This window comes from Danio rerio, chromosome 10, assembly GCF_052040795.2.
Source record: "Danio rerio strain M-AB ecotype USA chromosome 10, GRCz13ab, whole genome shotgun sequence".
Classification (NCBI taxonomy): domain Eukaryota; kingdom Metazoa; phylum Chordata; class Actinopteri; order Cypriniformes; family Danionidae; genus Danio; species Danio rerio.
This window is the reverse complement of record NC_141030.1, coordinates 29,344,875-29,362,376: the sequence shown is the minus strand read 5'-3', so window position 1 is coordinate 29,362,376 and position 17,502 is coordinate 29,344,875. Positions and strand designations below refer to the sequence as shown.

General features: G+C 35.5%; 1 protein-coding gene across 5 annotated transcripts in view; it reads left to right on the top strand.

Moving 5' to 3' along the window:
• The window catches only part of tiam1a (TIAM Rac1 associated GEF 1a), a 112,113-nt gene that overhangs the window by 12,620 nt on the left and 81,991 nt on the right, over positions 1-17,502 (top strand). Inside the window, exon 1 of one of the 5 annotated variants that reach the window (XM_087270570.1) lies at positions 16,905-17,097. The exons of the other annotated variants lie outside the window; for them this stretch is intronic. The gene's annotated coding sequence lies outside the window, so the exon portion shown is untranslated. Of the gene's footprint in view, positions 1-16,904; positions 17,098-17,502 lie in introns of those variants that run through there. 5 annotated transcript variants of the gene reach the window in all.

Below are 17,502 nucleotides of genomic sequence, written 5' to 3'. Positions count from 1 at the left end.
GAGACGCCGGCGGGGAACTGATCCAGTGCTGCTGCATCACTTTTGATTTGCATGCTCTATATCTCTGAGCGCTTGTGTTTGTGTTTTGAGTTGAACAGGCATGAAACTAGAGCAGAGCTATTGTGCTCTTTTTCCTGTAACAATGATGAAAGACCAGGAGAAAGATGCTTGGATAAACGTACAAGCTTTTGTAGGCTTTTAGAATTTTTGTTCAGCTCAACATTTGGAGTTAATTTATTCACTCTCAGGTCATCCATGATGTTGGTGGCTTTTTGTCTTTTGCAGAGGATTACAGATTTTAGCTGAAATTGTCAAATTGAGCTCATTGGAAACTACTTAAATATACATTTGACTGCAATTTCTAGGTAAAATGAACACTACGGGGCAGTATGATGCCAACAACTTTTGTTCCTTTTCACATAATGATTTTTTTACTGGGACATAGATGGTTAAATGATTATTTTTGAGCATTTCTAAATGAATACCACAACAATCCCCAAGTGTGTATGATTGGGAATCATATACATTTGCCTCACATATCTCCAAACAGACAACTTTTCTGACATGGTCAGTTTGCTCAGTAGCTCACTTTGTATGGTGTTGTTTGTTTGTGATGCAGAATGATGGGGTATGAAGTATGGTTCCACAAAAAGGACAAAAGCAAGGTAAAACTACATGATCACAGTGCACTTATCAAGTATGTTTACTTTTGAAAACACTAGTTGGGTTTAGGTTAGTGGTTTGCTAGCTAATTTATAGCAAAAGCCCTGCCTTCTCATGTCTGCAATGTATAACAAAACATACCCTAAGTACTCAATTCAATTCATCTTTATTTCTAGAGTGCTTTTTACAATGTAGATTGTGTCACAGCAGCTTATTTATATAAGTAATGTATTTCAGATTCGCAAACATTAAGACAGTGCCCTCTAGTGGGTTTTTTTTCTAGTGGATGATGTACAACGAAATGTACCCAGAGCAACATATTTTACGCTTTGCAAAAAATGTAGACTAAGACATATATCTAATGTGTTTTTAATATTTTTTATTGTGGTCATTGGTAATTCATAAAGTGTCTTAGTTTCGCCACCAGGGCTGTTTTTAAACATTAATCAGATCAAATCCACATTATGAAAACTTACAGAGCAAACAATTATTGTGTATTTGGGTACAATATGTGTTTTGTATGCAAGTTTAGATACTAGCTATTTTGCAGATAATATTGCTCACAAATTATTTGGTCACACTTTACAATAAGGTTCATTAGTTAATGTTAATAATGCATTTACTAACATGAACAAACAATGAACAATACATCTACTACTGTATTTGTTCATGTTAGTTAACGTTAGTTAATGAAAATACAGTAGTTCATTGTTAGTTCATGTTAACTCATGGTGCATTGACTAATGTTAACAAGCATGGACTTGGATGTTAATAATGCATTAGTAAATGTTCATTTATGATTAATAAATGCTGTACATGTGTTGTTCATGATAAGTTCATGTTAGTAAATGCATTAATTAATAAACCTTATTGTAAAGTGTTACCAATTATTTAGAATTATAAAATGGTTTCTGCCACATTAAGGCCTTTATTTAGTTCTTAAAACATGACTAGTTCCAATTATGTTTTTTAATATACTTATTATGTTAGTAACAATATTTAACAGTTTAATTCATTTATTTATTTAAACGTGGAAAACTTGTTTCAGGACAGGAGTGAAGCTGCATTCTTTTTGGACTGGAAGTTCAGATATGTGACTATTATTACTATAAGCGCTGATCTGAGAAACTTATTGATTCATTTGTATGTTGCCAGCCTTATAGACATTTGGAGATATTCTGATACTTCCAAGAAACATATGCTGTCTAGAAGATTTTTACATCTATTGTCTTAATTCAGACTTTATGACTCAATTTGTAAGATATGTGGTCTTTGTGTAAGAATGTTGATGTGAGATTAAATAGCATTGTGAATTTTATCTTACTCTATTTATTATATTTTATTTATTATTTTATATTGCTGTTCACATGTTTTAAAAGCCTAATGTTTTTATGCTAACCAAGGCTGCAATCATTTAATAAAAAAACAGCTATATTGTAAAATATTAATATGAATTAAAGTAACTGTTCTTTTTTTAATGTTTTTAAATATAATTTAATGATGTGATGGCAAATCTGATTTGTTTCACTAATCTTTAATATGACATAATTCTTACAAAAACAGTCAATACATTTTTATTATTATTATTATTATTATTATGTGAAAACATTTTACGTAGCATTGTAAGTCATTACTTTTTATTATTTCTGAATAAAACAAATCTCTTATAGACCCCAAAATTTTACAATATTGTTTTTGTTTATTCCAGTTTTCTCAGTTGTGTTGTTGCTTAGTGTATTCTGTATTTTTCATGACAGTAACATGTTTGTACATTTTCATACATACAGTCATACATTTAAATCATGCAGGGTTGACAACACAACCTTAGCATATACAAGTATGTCTCATCACCAGGCCCGTGCACAGACCCTCACAGTGCCACCCCCCTATGCACGGCCCTGCTCATCATATAAAACTAAATCATAAGACATAAAGCAGTTAAATTATAGTGATCTTAACACTTTGGCATATGTGACATTGACCACACAATGAGCACAGAAACATGAACATGTTGAAAAGACAGGAGAGGATATAAGTGCTGATTGGTGTAATATACAATTCAGCAAGTCTATTTACACTAATATGTCTTTGATGACATTTTAGAACGAAAATGATTCATGTCCACACTGGCGATTCATCTAGCATTCTGAAAAGATCTATCACTATACCGCTGAAAATGCACATCACGTGACCACACACACACGCTCTGGCATGCGCTGCAGCATATGCGCACGTCTGAGCTGCAGGCAGTCAGCAGGTGCTTTGAGCACAAAACCCCAGAAAGCAGTGCATGTCGGACAGTTTATCAAGGATGTACCGCTGGATCGTGTCTCACTATAGTTGGTAACGTGATGTTTAAATAATCTTGTCTCTATCTAATGACTCTTTGGTCTTCTTGAATTTATCAGGTAACGTGTCACAGCGTCAGTACACTGCTTCAATATTTCGTGTTCAAACGTGTACTTAGTCATTTTAGCGAAAACCTCAGATACTGTTGGTTGGTTACTGTTGGTTGTGCACCTGTTTTTTACCAACCAAGTTTGTCAATGCCGTTATAATGACACATCACTGCTTATTCATGCCAGAGTCCCACGAAAAAAAGTAATTGACAGGTGGTAATTTGAGTCTAACTTATCTTTATTTATTTATGATTTGGTTATGGGTAAAACAAAGACCATGTGGATCAGGTAGTTGAAATGGTAGGCTACAAATAATTAATTCGTTATGAACTAAATAATTATTCATAAATAATTAATTCACCGACGATGATGTTATTGTCCATTGCGATGTTTCACATTAGACATTGTATGATGCCAAATTGGTTGACATTACCCAACCCTAGTTACATCCATACTGTGAAAATCATAGGGTGGTACATAAATATTTGCATAACCCCAAAAAATACATATACAGTGACCAATAGGGATGACTTATTGAAAAAAAAAATACAAATTACAAAATATAGAGACACAAGGTTTCTGCTTACCAGCCACCATATAAAATTCCACATTCTGTCAGACCATAAGCTATCAGTTTTGAAATGACAAGACTTGTACATCAAGCAGATAGTAAACACACACACACACACACACACACACACACACACACACACACACACACACACACACACACACACATTATCCCACAGATTAACACACATCACATCGAAGACCTCAATCAAAGTCAACCCAGCCTCAGCTCTTTCACTCATATTCGTTTTCATTAGATTTGCATATTTCAATCTTAGAAGGGAAATTGCTCCGTAATGTTGTTTGGTCAAGTCCCAAAAGCCCGTATTGGCATGTATGCGTGTGTGTTCTCCTGAATTATTTTTTTCTCAACCCCAGTTGGCCAGACCTTTCTTTTTCTGCATCACTTGAACGTTTGACTCGATCCGGTGCTTGGTCTTGAGTCCCAGGGGCTTTCATGTAAATTGGAGGGAATCTCAGCACTTGGACAGTCCGTCTGGGCATCCAGCCTAATGAGTGTTTCGCGGGTCACCTCCGCACCTCACTCTCTTTTTTTTGTCCGTCTGCCCTTCCTGCCCTTCTTCACTATTATCCTCCTCTCTGTCCCTTCTGTCCCTGAATTTCATTTATCATCCTCCACACTCTTCTGTTTTGTCTTCTTCCACATCTAAACACACTCCATCCATCCTTTTGTTGGTTGTCATGCTCATCCCATTCATAATGCATCTCCCCTAGTAGAAAAACCAGTGGTTTCCTGCCCTCGATAGACTTGGCCCACATTTTAAGCTTACTGTCAGATGTAATAATGTAGCAGTGTTCTTGCATTAGCATGTCTGGTTAGAAGATGCCCATCAGCCTTACTGAGCTTAACTGGGGCTTGTGTAATTCATGAGCAACCAATCTGTGTAGAAAGCTGTATCTAATGTGCTGTGATGTGAGGGAAGAGCTGTTTGTTGCCGTTTTGAAATATTGTGCTTATATATGCACAACCCAAAATGTGCTTATATTTCTGATGTATTGTTATTTTAATCATTTCACTCTAGAAAATTCAGTTTTGTTCACTGTTGGAGAATATTGATAGAATTAACCTGAATTTGTGTTGACTGTGATTTGTCATGTATATGTCATTTATTCATTCATTCACCTTTGGTCTTTGATTTATCAGGAATCGCCACAGCGGAGTGAACCAACAACTACTTTGGCCATGTGTTTTACGCAGAGGATGCCCTTCCAGCCACATAATGCGAAACACTCATACATCACATATAGTGTAATATAAAATGTAAAATGAAATATTCCTGTTTTTTATATACAGTATATTCAGAGATGGATGGATGGATAGATAGATTCTGCCATTATCTACCCACCCTTTTCTTACTTATGGGTATCATCAGCAAAAGAATGAAAACCAATTCCAAGTATCTAACTCATACAGTGCTCAACTTATATAAGTACACCCTCACAAATCTTTTTTAAATAAATATTTTTAATAGAAAGCTTTACAATATTATATTTGTGCATATACATTAGATTAGTCAGTACTGAAGCCAAATCTGGAGCTTATCTAACAAAATAGCTTACGTTAACAGTCCAAAAACTAGCTTACGTACACCTACATCTATATGATGTTGAAAAATATTAAATACAAAAAAATAAATAAATAAATCAAGAGAAGCAAAGATGTTTTAAAAATGTAGTTGAAATTTTATAGGTTGTAATTGTTTTTTGTTTTTGTTTTATTTTGCAATATTTAGCTTGAATTTAATTGTATTATCTTTCAATTATATTATATTATTTCTAAATATGTTCAGTGACTAAAATATTATTTAAATAAATATATATTTTTAATAAATCTGTCTTGTTTAAATGCACTAAATATATATTACCTATATTTACTGATTAAAATTAATTAAAATGATCATTTTCAAAATGGGGAGTACTCATTTGTGCTGAGCCCTGTATTTTGAACCTTGCGTTACTCCGTAATGAAATTTGGTATTAATCCTTAAAATTCTGCTTCATTTACTGTTACAAATCAAATTGATAACGGTCTCACCGCATTCGCGTGGGTTTCCTCCGTGTGCTCCGGTTTCCTCCACACTCCAAAGACATGCGGTACAGGTGAATTGTGTAGGCTAAATTGTCTGTATAGTGTATGTGTGTGAATGAGTGTGTGTGGATGTTTCCCAGAGATAGGTTACAGCTGGAAGGGCATCCGCTGCGTAAAACATATGCTGGATAAGTTGACGGTTTATTCCGCTTTGGCAACCCCAGATTAATTAAGGGACTATAAGCCGAAAAGAAAATGAATGAATGAAATTGATAAAGGTCACATTAGTTTAATTTGAACCATGCCAATGCAATCTGTGTAACCATTGACTTCAATAGTATTTGTTTTTCCTACTAGGGATGTCAGTGGTTACTTGGTGGTTACATTTTTTAACATTATTCAAAATATCTCCTTTTTGTATTAAACAAAGTTTGGAACATGTCAAGAGAGAGCAAATGATGGCAGAATTTTCATTTTTGGGTGAACTATCCCTTTAAATCTTTCTATTAGGATTTTAAACCTAACAAAATGTCCATGTGTATATGTCACTGAGTATCTGCGTCATTTATAGGCACGATAACTAGACTTTATTCTTCTCGTTCTGTTCTTATATCATAGATTATTTGTCTAAATGTTCTGAGGGCTTCATAACACAAACATCTGCTAGATTAAATTTTATCTGTTGATAAGTCACATCCTCTGACGTTACACACTGCCTTTTATCAGAAACCTCCAGTTGCGTTTGTGTATATTTTTCTTCTCATCCTTACTATCTAGCAGGCAGTTGAAATTTACATTCTTTTTTCACTGGCCACTGAAAATAAAACCATCACAGTCCAGTGTTATGTAACACAAGAGCATCATACCAAAATGCCAAATGGCACATCTTCCTGTCAAGTTTCATATTGTCTGTGATGATAAACTCATTTTAATATGTTGTTTCTGTTTTTAGCAGTCATGCTGTGATTCAGACTCCCTGTAGCCTCTCTATGGCTGTGGTCACAGGTGTTCTTGAGGTGATTTATTCACTTGTTTATCCAGGTGGCCTCTGTAGCCTCAAGCTGACCGTGCCAACCTTGCTGCGGGCAGAGAAGGGGATGGAGTTTATCGCACAAATGACAGCGTGATCTGCCTTTGTGTGTGGTCCGTGGGATAGTAAAAAGCACACTGACAGGTTTGGAGGATCCGCAGGCAATTTAATCGAGAGGCTTAACCAGAAATAGCAGACTCCATTGGTCACCTGCGGCCATTGTGTGCAGATTTGTTGGCTTGTATTTGTATTTCTGTTTGTGTGAACTGGAGTTGGGCTGTGCTGTGGTGCTTGTTAAAGTATATGTACTATATTTAAGTGTGACCTTACTTTCACACTGTGAAGTCGGTTAGAGATAAGAGAGCTGATAATGTCAGCAGGTGTGTTTAGCTTGCTTGAATAAGTGAAAGAGGAACTAGATATACAGTTGAAGTCAAATTTATCAGCCCTCCTGAATTATTAGCCCCCCTGTATATTTTCCCCTAACTTCTGTGTAATGGAAAGAAGATTATTTCTAAACATAATAGTTTTGACAACTATATAATATTTGACAGTATGATGACAGTATATAATATTTCACTAGACATTTTTCAAGACACTAGTATTCAGCTTAAAGTGATATTTAATGGCTTAAGGTTATTTAGGCAAGTTAGAATAATTAGGCAAGTCACTGTATTACGACTGATTGTTCTGTAGACAGTAGGAAGAAAACGGCCCTGCTAACATAATTTGTGAAATATTTGAAAAAGAATAAAATAAAACAAATTACAGAAGGGCTTATTATTTTAACTATAAATCTAGGATTTTGTTTTGTGTAAATGTCTGTGCATTAATAAGACATGAAATTTTATATTTAATTTTACCCTATTTAATCTTAATTTAAATATATACACTTTCAGAAATAAAAGTGTGAAAGCTGTCATTGGGGTGGTACCTTTTCAAAAGTTACACATTTGTACTTAGTGTCCATATTGGTCCCTCAAAGGAGTATAATAGTACCTGAAATGTTCAAAAGGTTCGTATTTGTAATTTTTAGGCACTAATATGTACCCTCGAGGTATTAATAAGGACCCTTTAGTTACAAACTTGTACCTTTTAAAAAGGTGCTACCCCAGTGACAACTCTTGTTCCTTTATTTCTACTAGATTTTTAAATTATATGATTATTTATGATAAGTATTGTATTTACAAAACTATACAATAAGAAAGAAACCCAATGAATGAATGAATTTATATTTTTATTGATATACAATTGCAATCAGAATTATTAGCCCCCCTGTTTATTTATTCCCTAATTTCTGTTTAACAGAGATTTCTTTTCAATACATTTCTAAACATAATAGTTTTAATGACTAATTTCTTTAATTTTTTTTAAAACTGATTTCTTTTATATTTGCCAAGATGACAGCACATAATATTTGACTAGATACATTTCATGACACTTCTATACAGCTCAAAGTGACATTTAAAGGCTTATCTTGGTTAATTGGGTTAAATAGGCAGGTTAGGATTATTATTTATGTAGACTATCAAAAAATACATAGCTTAAAGGGGCTAATTACTTTGACCTTAAAATGTTTTTTAAAAGCTTAAAAACTGCTTTTATTCTAGCCGAAATGAAACAAATAAGACTTTCTCTTGAAGAAAAAATATCAGACATACTGTGAAAATTTCCTTGTTCTGTTAAACATTTGGGAAATGTTTAAAAAAGAAAACAAAAATCAAAGGGGGTTTAATAATTCTGATTGCAGCTGTATATAAAATATTTCTGCGCATCCACACTATAGGTATACATCAGATGCATATATAACAATAATCCACACCAACCAAAGTGCTTATTCTGTAAAAGATGAAAAAGGGACAGAGATGGGTATGTTCATTTTTTCATTCCCACTTCCCTTTTACCATTTTCTCTTTGACTCTCAATCTCCTCCCTTCATCTTAAACTGTTTGGTATTGTAGTTTTTATATCCCCTCAGCCAGATGCTCCCCCTCTCAGTCTCTTGCACCTCTTATCAGAGTCTCAGTCAGGGAAGATCAGAGAATGACAGTCGTACCTGCTCTATTGTGTGTGAGGCTCTTCCTATAGTAGACTCTTTTTATTCCGGTTGTGAATTCTGATTAAAACCATCTGACTAGAAGATGTCTGAGAATGTCTGAGAAAACAAAATTAGCTGTGTTATCAGGAAATGTGGAGTGCAATCAGTAGACTAGTCACAACACACGCCATTTTTAATGTGACAAGAACAAAAATTTGACTATGGGACCTGTACTGTAGTGTGTGCAGAATTTGTTGTTTGGATTTTAATCTTTTTTCTGATTTGAGTATCGTCAGCATAAAAATGAAAACTAATTCAAATTTTCTAAATCATATCTCTTAGGGATAGGATGTACTATATGAAAAATAATGGTCAGAGTACTGAACATTTCATAATGAAATTCAGTATTAATCGGCAAAGGGTTGAAGGGGGTTGCTAGGCAACCATCAACAGTTTTCTTAGAGGATGACAAGCTGACAAAACATTGCTGCAGCTCGTTACAAGTATTATTTATGGAGAGCACTGCAGTGTTTGAGTGTTTTGTGTTTGTCTGAGGTAATTAGTCTATCGAATATTCCATAAAAAGTATGAAGCTGATTTGTCAGTTGTTCTCACGTGACTCACGGTGCGCTCACAGCATTCTGAAAAGCTGGGATGTTTTCAACTGTGTGCACCTGGAAAATGCTAATACATTGCTTCCAATATGCTCTTGAAAGTGACGAGCCTCCGCTGAAATAAGTAACTTGTGCTTGGAAAAGATGCAATGTGTGAACAAGGCCACCGTCATTTGCAATCTTCAGCAGTTAATCCTTTTCTTGCACAGACATGCTGAATTCACCTGATTTGTTGACAAATTGTTTGCGGATTCATTCCTTGGCAGTTTGTGGGTCCTTCTTACTCATTTTGCTTACATGTAAGTAATTTTTTTGCATTCAAGTTACCAAAATGTAACAGGCTTTTTATAAATGTAATTCTGTAGATATGATGGGAGTAATCCCAGTATAGATTTGTAAACAATGATATGCCAATGCTTGAGCCTATATAAATGGACAATGCAGACCAACCTATCCTACTATACAGCACACAATCATGAGTAAGGGGTTTAAAATTAGGTGTAAATCTTAGTGCACCATGGTAAAAAGTATCTAATGCATGCAGACTCTAAGACGAAGCATGCATATAGATAACATAAATGTTGCATCAACCAGCTTCTTTTAGCATTAAAAGAAATGCAGTTCCTTATTCTAAAATAGAAGCCTAAAATAACACTTTTCACCAATTGCTGAATGTGAGAACTAAAATTAAGTGTATCATCAATTAAAATTCCAGGATATTTGTACTGGACTGGCGTCAATCTCTGCGCTATGAATAGTAGTAATAGAACCTAGCTTTTGCTTAGTTTGTTTTGAATTTGAAAATAACAAAAGTTAAATTTTTTTAGCATTTTAAAACTAGTTTTAACTCAGATAAATTATGTTGAAGTATGGGGTAATTTTTCAAGATTTTTAAAAATAAAAGATTGTTCAGACTCTTAATAAATTAATGATTTCTTGTGCGCCCTGGTATCAATTGATTTTGCGGGGGTTAGGGACCACTAATTTAGGGCACATATCCACCAAAGAAATTCCTGAGAGAATAATTTTTTCTGTTGTTTTAACAGAAGCACCATATTTTAAAAATGATGGCAATGAGAATAAGCATGTGTTTTACGCTCAGTGCTGAGCACTTGCCATATTTTAACACTCCAAAATTTAGCTGCTATTTTCAGCACTTTTGTGTACACTTGCCCCTGATTTCACAAACTGATAAGTCACACTGGTATAATTGGCCTATACAATCCGGGTAATGACTACATCATTTTTAAATCGATTGGTCGATTGCACTATATGCAGTAGCATAGTCCAAATGCAATGTGCAGCCCAAATTTCATACTTATGCACTATTTACGCTATTTTGTAGTATAAATAGTTTAAGTAGGGCATTCACACTGAAATTCTAAAAAGAATAAGTGCACTTTAAATAAATGATGGACATGCACTCAACATCCGGTGCTTTGCTCACATAGTACAAGGGGTGAAGCTTTCGGACACTGATGTTGGATTACTTTACTTATTTTGGATTGTGAAAGCAAAATTCTCCATATACGAGACTTATTTTACCGCCTTCCGATGGTGAATGCGATTATACTCATGGCAGGTATTATTTGGTAGTTTAGTCATTTATTTTGCTAATTTGGCAACCGACAAACTTCATTTAGCAAACTGGATTTCCGCTTAGTAAAAAAAACTTGTTAGTGTTCCATTTGGGACGACACTACATTCATATACTATAATGCTGTGTGTGTGCAAGTGTTTAAGTGCATAAGTGCCTAGTGTGGCATTTGGGACACAGCTACAGCGTGAAGCTTATTGCATATTAGCTCATATGCAATAACATTCGAATGCGGTTAACTCTAGCACATCAGCATTTTCTTGATCAAGAAGAATTTTTGTACTGAAAGTTACAATGACAATTTTGTATATGTATTTGCAAGATTAGAATAAAACACGTGTCATGAATGACAATGTGCTAGACACAGGAGAACAGCATACAGGTGGAGCATTTCACACCTTGACTCGTTATTCTTTGTGCTTGTCTAAACACGTTCACGGCAGCTTTATTCCAGTCATTCTAGGGTGGCAGTCGGCCAGTCAGCAGTGAGTGATGTTCAGAACACTGCACAAAATAGATCTGCGCCTTCTTACAGTAGGGAAGAACTTGTGCATGTAGGTAAATCCCATTCACGTCTTATGTGTCATGTACAAACGTCATTGTGACTTCTTAGAGCCTGTTTGTTGTGTGAATGTCACCAACACCCGAAGGAGTAAAGGTGTGTCGGCTTTGTTCTGGGGGGGGAAGTTTACTTTAGCAGTGTGGGACATCATCTGGTTCTCCACACCCTTCTCCTTGCTTAGACATGTTCGGCTCTCACGGTCGGTGAAGTTTGTACGATGCATTTTAGAAGAAGCCACTTATTATTTGTCCTGTCTACCAGGCATTATGCAATGGTGCATGTGCCTTCAAAGTATCCTAATTACTAAATATAATAGTATAATGCCAATTATTCTGCACTAGTTGCTCTTTTACATGCATTTTCAATGAATGATGACTGAAAGGTTCAAGCTTTAAAAAGGATACAAAAGCATCATTAAAGTATAATTATAGTGGACCAAATAATTTATGCACCTTCTAAGTCTTCTGAAGTCATGCAAGATGACATTGTCTATTGAACAGACAGATCTACAGGCGTTATATGCATTTCCACTTTATTGAGATGTTAAAGGATTAGGTCACCCAGAAATTAAAATGTTGTTATTAATTACTCACCCTCATCTAGTTCCTATTCCCTTAGATCTTTGTTCATCTTCAGAACCCACTTTAAGATATTTGAAATTTGAGAACTCCCCGGCCCTCCATACACAGCAATGAGGTCCAGAAAAGGACCCAAACACATTATAAAAACATTGACCTCAATGGTTCAGCTATAATCAGACAAAAACTCCATGAACACTTTTGTTTGCCTTGGATTCTCTTCCGTAACAGGTCATAGTGCATGTTTTTTGGCAATACAACGCATTTAATATGTCGTATGCAAGTGTTGATTTCTGCAAAGTAAATGCACACCCTAATTTGATGTGGAAGAGTATTTACAGTATTTGGGTGCACAGAAGTGTTCTTGAAGCTTTATATGTTACATTTGAATCACTGAAGTTGCATGGAATGTTTTGACAATATTTTTGGAACGACATGAGGGTGGGTAATTAATAACATTCATTCATTCATTCATTCATTTTCTTGTCGGCTTAATCTTTTTATTGATCTAGGGTCGCCACAGCGGAATGAATCGCCAACTTATCCAGCACATGTTTACGCAGCAGATGCCCTTCCAGCCGCAACCCATCTCTGGAAAACATCCACACACACACAGACACTCATACACTACGGGCAATTTAGTTTTCCCAATTTACCTGTACCGCATGTCTGGACTGTGGGGGGAAACCAGAGCACCCGGAGGAAACCCACAAAAACGCAAGGAGAACATGCAAACTCCACACAGAAACGCTAACTGAGCCGAGGTACGAACCAGCGACCCAGCGACCTTCTTGCTGTGAGGCGACAGCACTACCTACTGCGCCACTGCGTCGCCTAATTAATAACATATTTAAAATTTTTGGGTAGACTAACCTTCCCTGCAGGCACAATACATCAACATGCCATCAGGTTGACATTGTACCCCAATATCAGGGGACGTTGCATTTTCTTTGGAGATGAAAATCGGGTTGACGTCAAAACCCAACTTCAGCACGACATCAGTGTCCAACCTAAAATCAACCAAATATCAATGTCTAACAATGTTACAGCTTGATTTTGTGTGGACGTTACCAATATGACATCTATCAGATGTTGGATTTTGGTTACCTGATGATTAAATGGCAGTATTTGACATCAATATATTGGTTTAAGATGTTGGTTCGGCATTGGATTTTGGTGACTTTCCAACACAACCTAAAATTTACCAAATATCAATGTTGTTAGACATAATTATTGGACGTTATTGTCTTTAGATGTTGCCTAGACATTGAATTTTGGTCACCTGACATCGACCTAAATCTATGTCTTATGTGCCTGCTGGGCTTTAACTGTTCTCACTAGAACATTGAGGGTTTGTTTACACCAGGTATTAAGATGCATTTCATCAATTCAATAAAAAAATAGACAGCACTAAATACAGATGTAAAAAGAGTCTACAATGTTTTGACAGCTCAAATTTGACCAGTTTTATTGGTAGTAACAAACATTTCCCTGGATTTTTTTCATTATGTAGATGCTAATGTGGTTTAATACGTTCAAACAGGCACAACAATGAATACATGCCAACTCTGAGGTAAATGTAATTACTGTTATTCAATATAGGGGTGGGATGGTGGCTCAGTGATTAGCACTGTCGCCTCACGGCAAGAAGGTCGCTGGTTTGAGTCCCGGCTGGGCCTGTTGTCATTTTTGTGTGGAGTTTGTATGTTCTCCTAGTGTTTGCTTGGGTTTCTTCCAGGTGCTGTGGATTCCCCCACAGTCCAAAAACTTGTGCTATAAGTGCATAAAACATATGCTGGAATAGTTGACGTTGCATTCCGCTGTGACGAACCCTGATAGATAAGGTACTAAGCCGAAGGAAAATAAATACATTTTTAATATATAAGCTTTTTAACAAAATTTGTTGTATTGTAATGTGAAATGTAAATAAAGCCCATGTGAGACCATAATGCAAAACTTTAATGTGTCACAAACAGTATTTTCCTGTCAACTAACAGCAGCAACTTTGTTTAGTTGTCTAGTACACGGCATGCACCCTTTTCTTACTGTCTTTTTTCTCCACCCATTCATCCAGCACATCACTATAGATACAGGTTTTGTTGTACTCACTGATCTGTGTGAAATGCTCTAAATCTGTCCCTCCTAATCATCAGAATCGTGACCCACACAACCAACTCCATCTTAAGCCTGATCCTGAGCCACTTTACCAGAGTGACAACAGCCTGATGCATCTGTGTTTACTTGTCTGTTAGCATCCATATCTTTTTATGTACGCTGATTATTATGGAAGGGTTTGTGTTAATCTACTGTAAACGTATTTTTAGCCCAAGCAGAGGCTGTAAAACTTTCCTTTTCCCTGATTATTTAATCTGATAAGTAGTAACTTAATCTTAACTTCACTCTCCATTGTAACACAACAGCCTAAAGGGGGTAGTTCTGTGGCAGCCTATAAAAGAAAACACTCAAGGAATGCACGTGCATACATATGTCTACGGTTTCCATTCATCAGGTTTGTAAACACTAGTTACTTATTGACCAGCAGTTACAGTGGGGTCTCTGAAATAATAATACTAGATTCTTTGTGCTGTGGTGGCTCCCAGCAGTTTGCTGTGGGTTAAATCCCTGGTCTCCACAACCAGGATCAGTGTGGAGTTTCCCACGGCCCCCTCTCCCACTGATAGACTAGCCAGAGGCGGATATGACCCGCAGCATTGCACAATATCTCTGTTTTCAACCATAAATCCAGAGGAAAACAAGGAAGTTTCTCTCTATAGGCCTACTAACAGGCCTGATCTAGCGTATGTCATGAACTTTGGTCAGACTACATGCAAATGAAAGTCAAGTTAAGAGGGAGAAGTGCAGCTGGTTTGCCCTCATGGAAAGAACCTGTATAAGCATATGTTTTAATATAGGTTTCGATATAGGTTTTTAATTTAAGTGACAAATATAAAATTGGCCATTTTCCAATTGCTCATATACAGTTAAAGTCAGAGTTATTGGCCCCCCTGTTTATCCCCCCCCCCCAATTTCTGTTTAACGAAAAGAGAGAAAAAAATTAAACACATTTCTAAACATTATAGTTTTAATAACTCATTCTACAAATTATTTTTTTTTATCTTTGCCATGATGACAGCACATAATATTTGACTAGATATTTTTCAAGACTTCTATACAGCTTAAAGTGACATTTAAAGGTTTAACTAGGTTAATTAGGTTAACTAGGCAGGTTAGGGTAATGATGGTTTGTTCTGTAGACTATCGAAAAAAATATGTAACTTAAAGGGGCTAATAATTTTGACCTTAAAATGTTAAAATTAAGAACTGCTTATATTCTAGTCAAAATAATGCAGATAAGACTTTCTCTAGAAGAAAAAATATTATCAGACATATTGTAAAAATGTCCTTGTTCTGTTAAGTATCATTTAGGAAATATAAAAAAAAAAAAACCTATAACATTTAACCTATAAAGGTACATATATGCATATGTACAAATGTGCATATATGTTCACCCATATGTTTACCTATATATTAGTAAAATTATAAAAATCCATAACTGCTAGACAACATAAATAAAAGCCCATGTATAAATGTACATTTTTGTTTACTTAAGAACAATCTAATAATACAAGAAAAATAAATAGTACAAGAATAAAAATAAGACAAAAAAATGAATAGAACAAAAACAAAATAAAAAAGACTACAAACCATTTTGTTATACACATTTCCTTCTATTCCTCTATCTTCATATAAGAAAGAATTAACCTTGTAAATGTCTCAGCAAAATGTGTAGAAATCATAGCTTTTCATTTCCTCTGATTTATTTGCCATAGTAAATTCCATAACATGTCAATTACATTTGATACTAATTTCAAGTGTTTGCACACATATGTGTTTTGCATTTTTTTTAGTTCTTGTATGGACATATAGGGCTTATATGTGGATGTAATGAAGCAAGTAAATAGGAGACCTACATGACCTGTATGCACATATATGCACCTCAATTTTGCCTGTATGTGGCATACATATATGCAGCGTATATATTATCATGTATGTGCATATGTAATGCATATAGGTTTCATTTATGCGTATATATTCTCATATAGGTTCTTTTATGTGAGTGTTGCCAAAAGCTTTGTTACACATACATAAAAACGTTCACTTTTCATTTAAGTTTTTTATTTAATTTGACTTAATTCAAGATTTCTACAGCATGTCCATTTATTTAGTTTTTTCGTATAATACAACAAATGTGCATTATAGTTTAATAATAAAAAATAAAAATACGCAATAAAATAAGATAATATGCATTATTTAATTTTATTGTTTATTCAAATAATACCACAACATAATATATGCAGTCAAAGATCAGTATTTTTCTATAATGTTTGTATAAACATTTAAATGAGTAATAATATCATACTTCAAATAAAATAATTATGTTAAAGGATTTATTCTTGATAGTGAAATTAATAAAATATATAATTTTTATGCATTATATTTGGATAATATGTGCATATGTACATATGTTTGTCTTGTGTATGCAAGTGTGTTATCTAAGGGGCTCACTGGCAAGCAATTTAAAAGGAAACAGGGTGTCTTAAGGCTTAGGGGTAAAGACCCAGGCTGCGTGCTGGCAGATACTGTTGATCCAGAGGAGTTGAAATGAGAAAGAGAGACGGAGGGGGGAGGTGGAGGGAGAGGGGGGAGGAGAACCAAATGGAGGAACAGGGAGGGTTGAGCAAATGTGAGAAAGAGAGAGAGAGAGAGCGTGCGCACACACCCCTTTCTGCTCTCTCAGCGGACAGACTCATCCTCACATGGTTGGAGTGAGTGTGTTGTGGAGTTCTGACAGACGAGAAACACAGAGACTCACAGGATTACAGCCAGCACTTGGAGGAGACATTACCTGTAGGACCTGAGCTAGGAGACATCCAAAGTGCTGATGTTAGGATACTTTACTGAAGAAACAATACTGGACCTAAGATCTACCCTATAGGTATGTCACTCTGCAAATTGTATTTTCATGCTGCTTTCCTGCCTTTCAGGGATGCCTTTGCAGTTGCACATTGGTGTCTTGTCTGTTGAGTCCCCTTTGCCTGTGCTTTAGTGGACGGTTGACAGTGATGAATGCCACAATACTAGGTTAATAAGGTTTACTTGCCATAGAGCATGTCTCATGCTGGACAATCAATATTCAGTGTTGTTTGTGGGGTTTGTTTTGGGACAAATGGTTCTGTGGTTTTAAAGCCCCCTATCCAGACAGAATTGTTTGCAAGCCAAGGAGGAGGATCCGTCAGTATATATTCTCTCTCACACATGCCGTCTTTGTGTGTGCGTGTGAATTTTCTCACCGGACAGAGTAAAACGCTTTCTATTTTTGCTCTTGTGCCACAAATTGTCT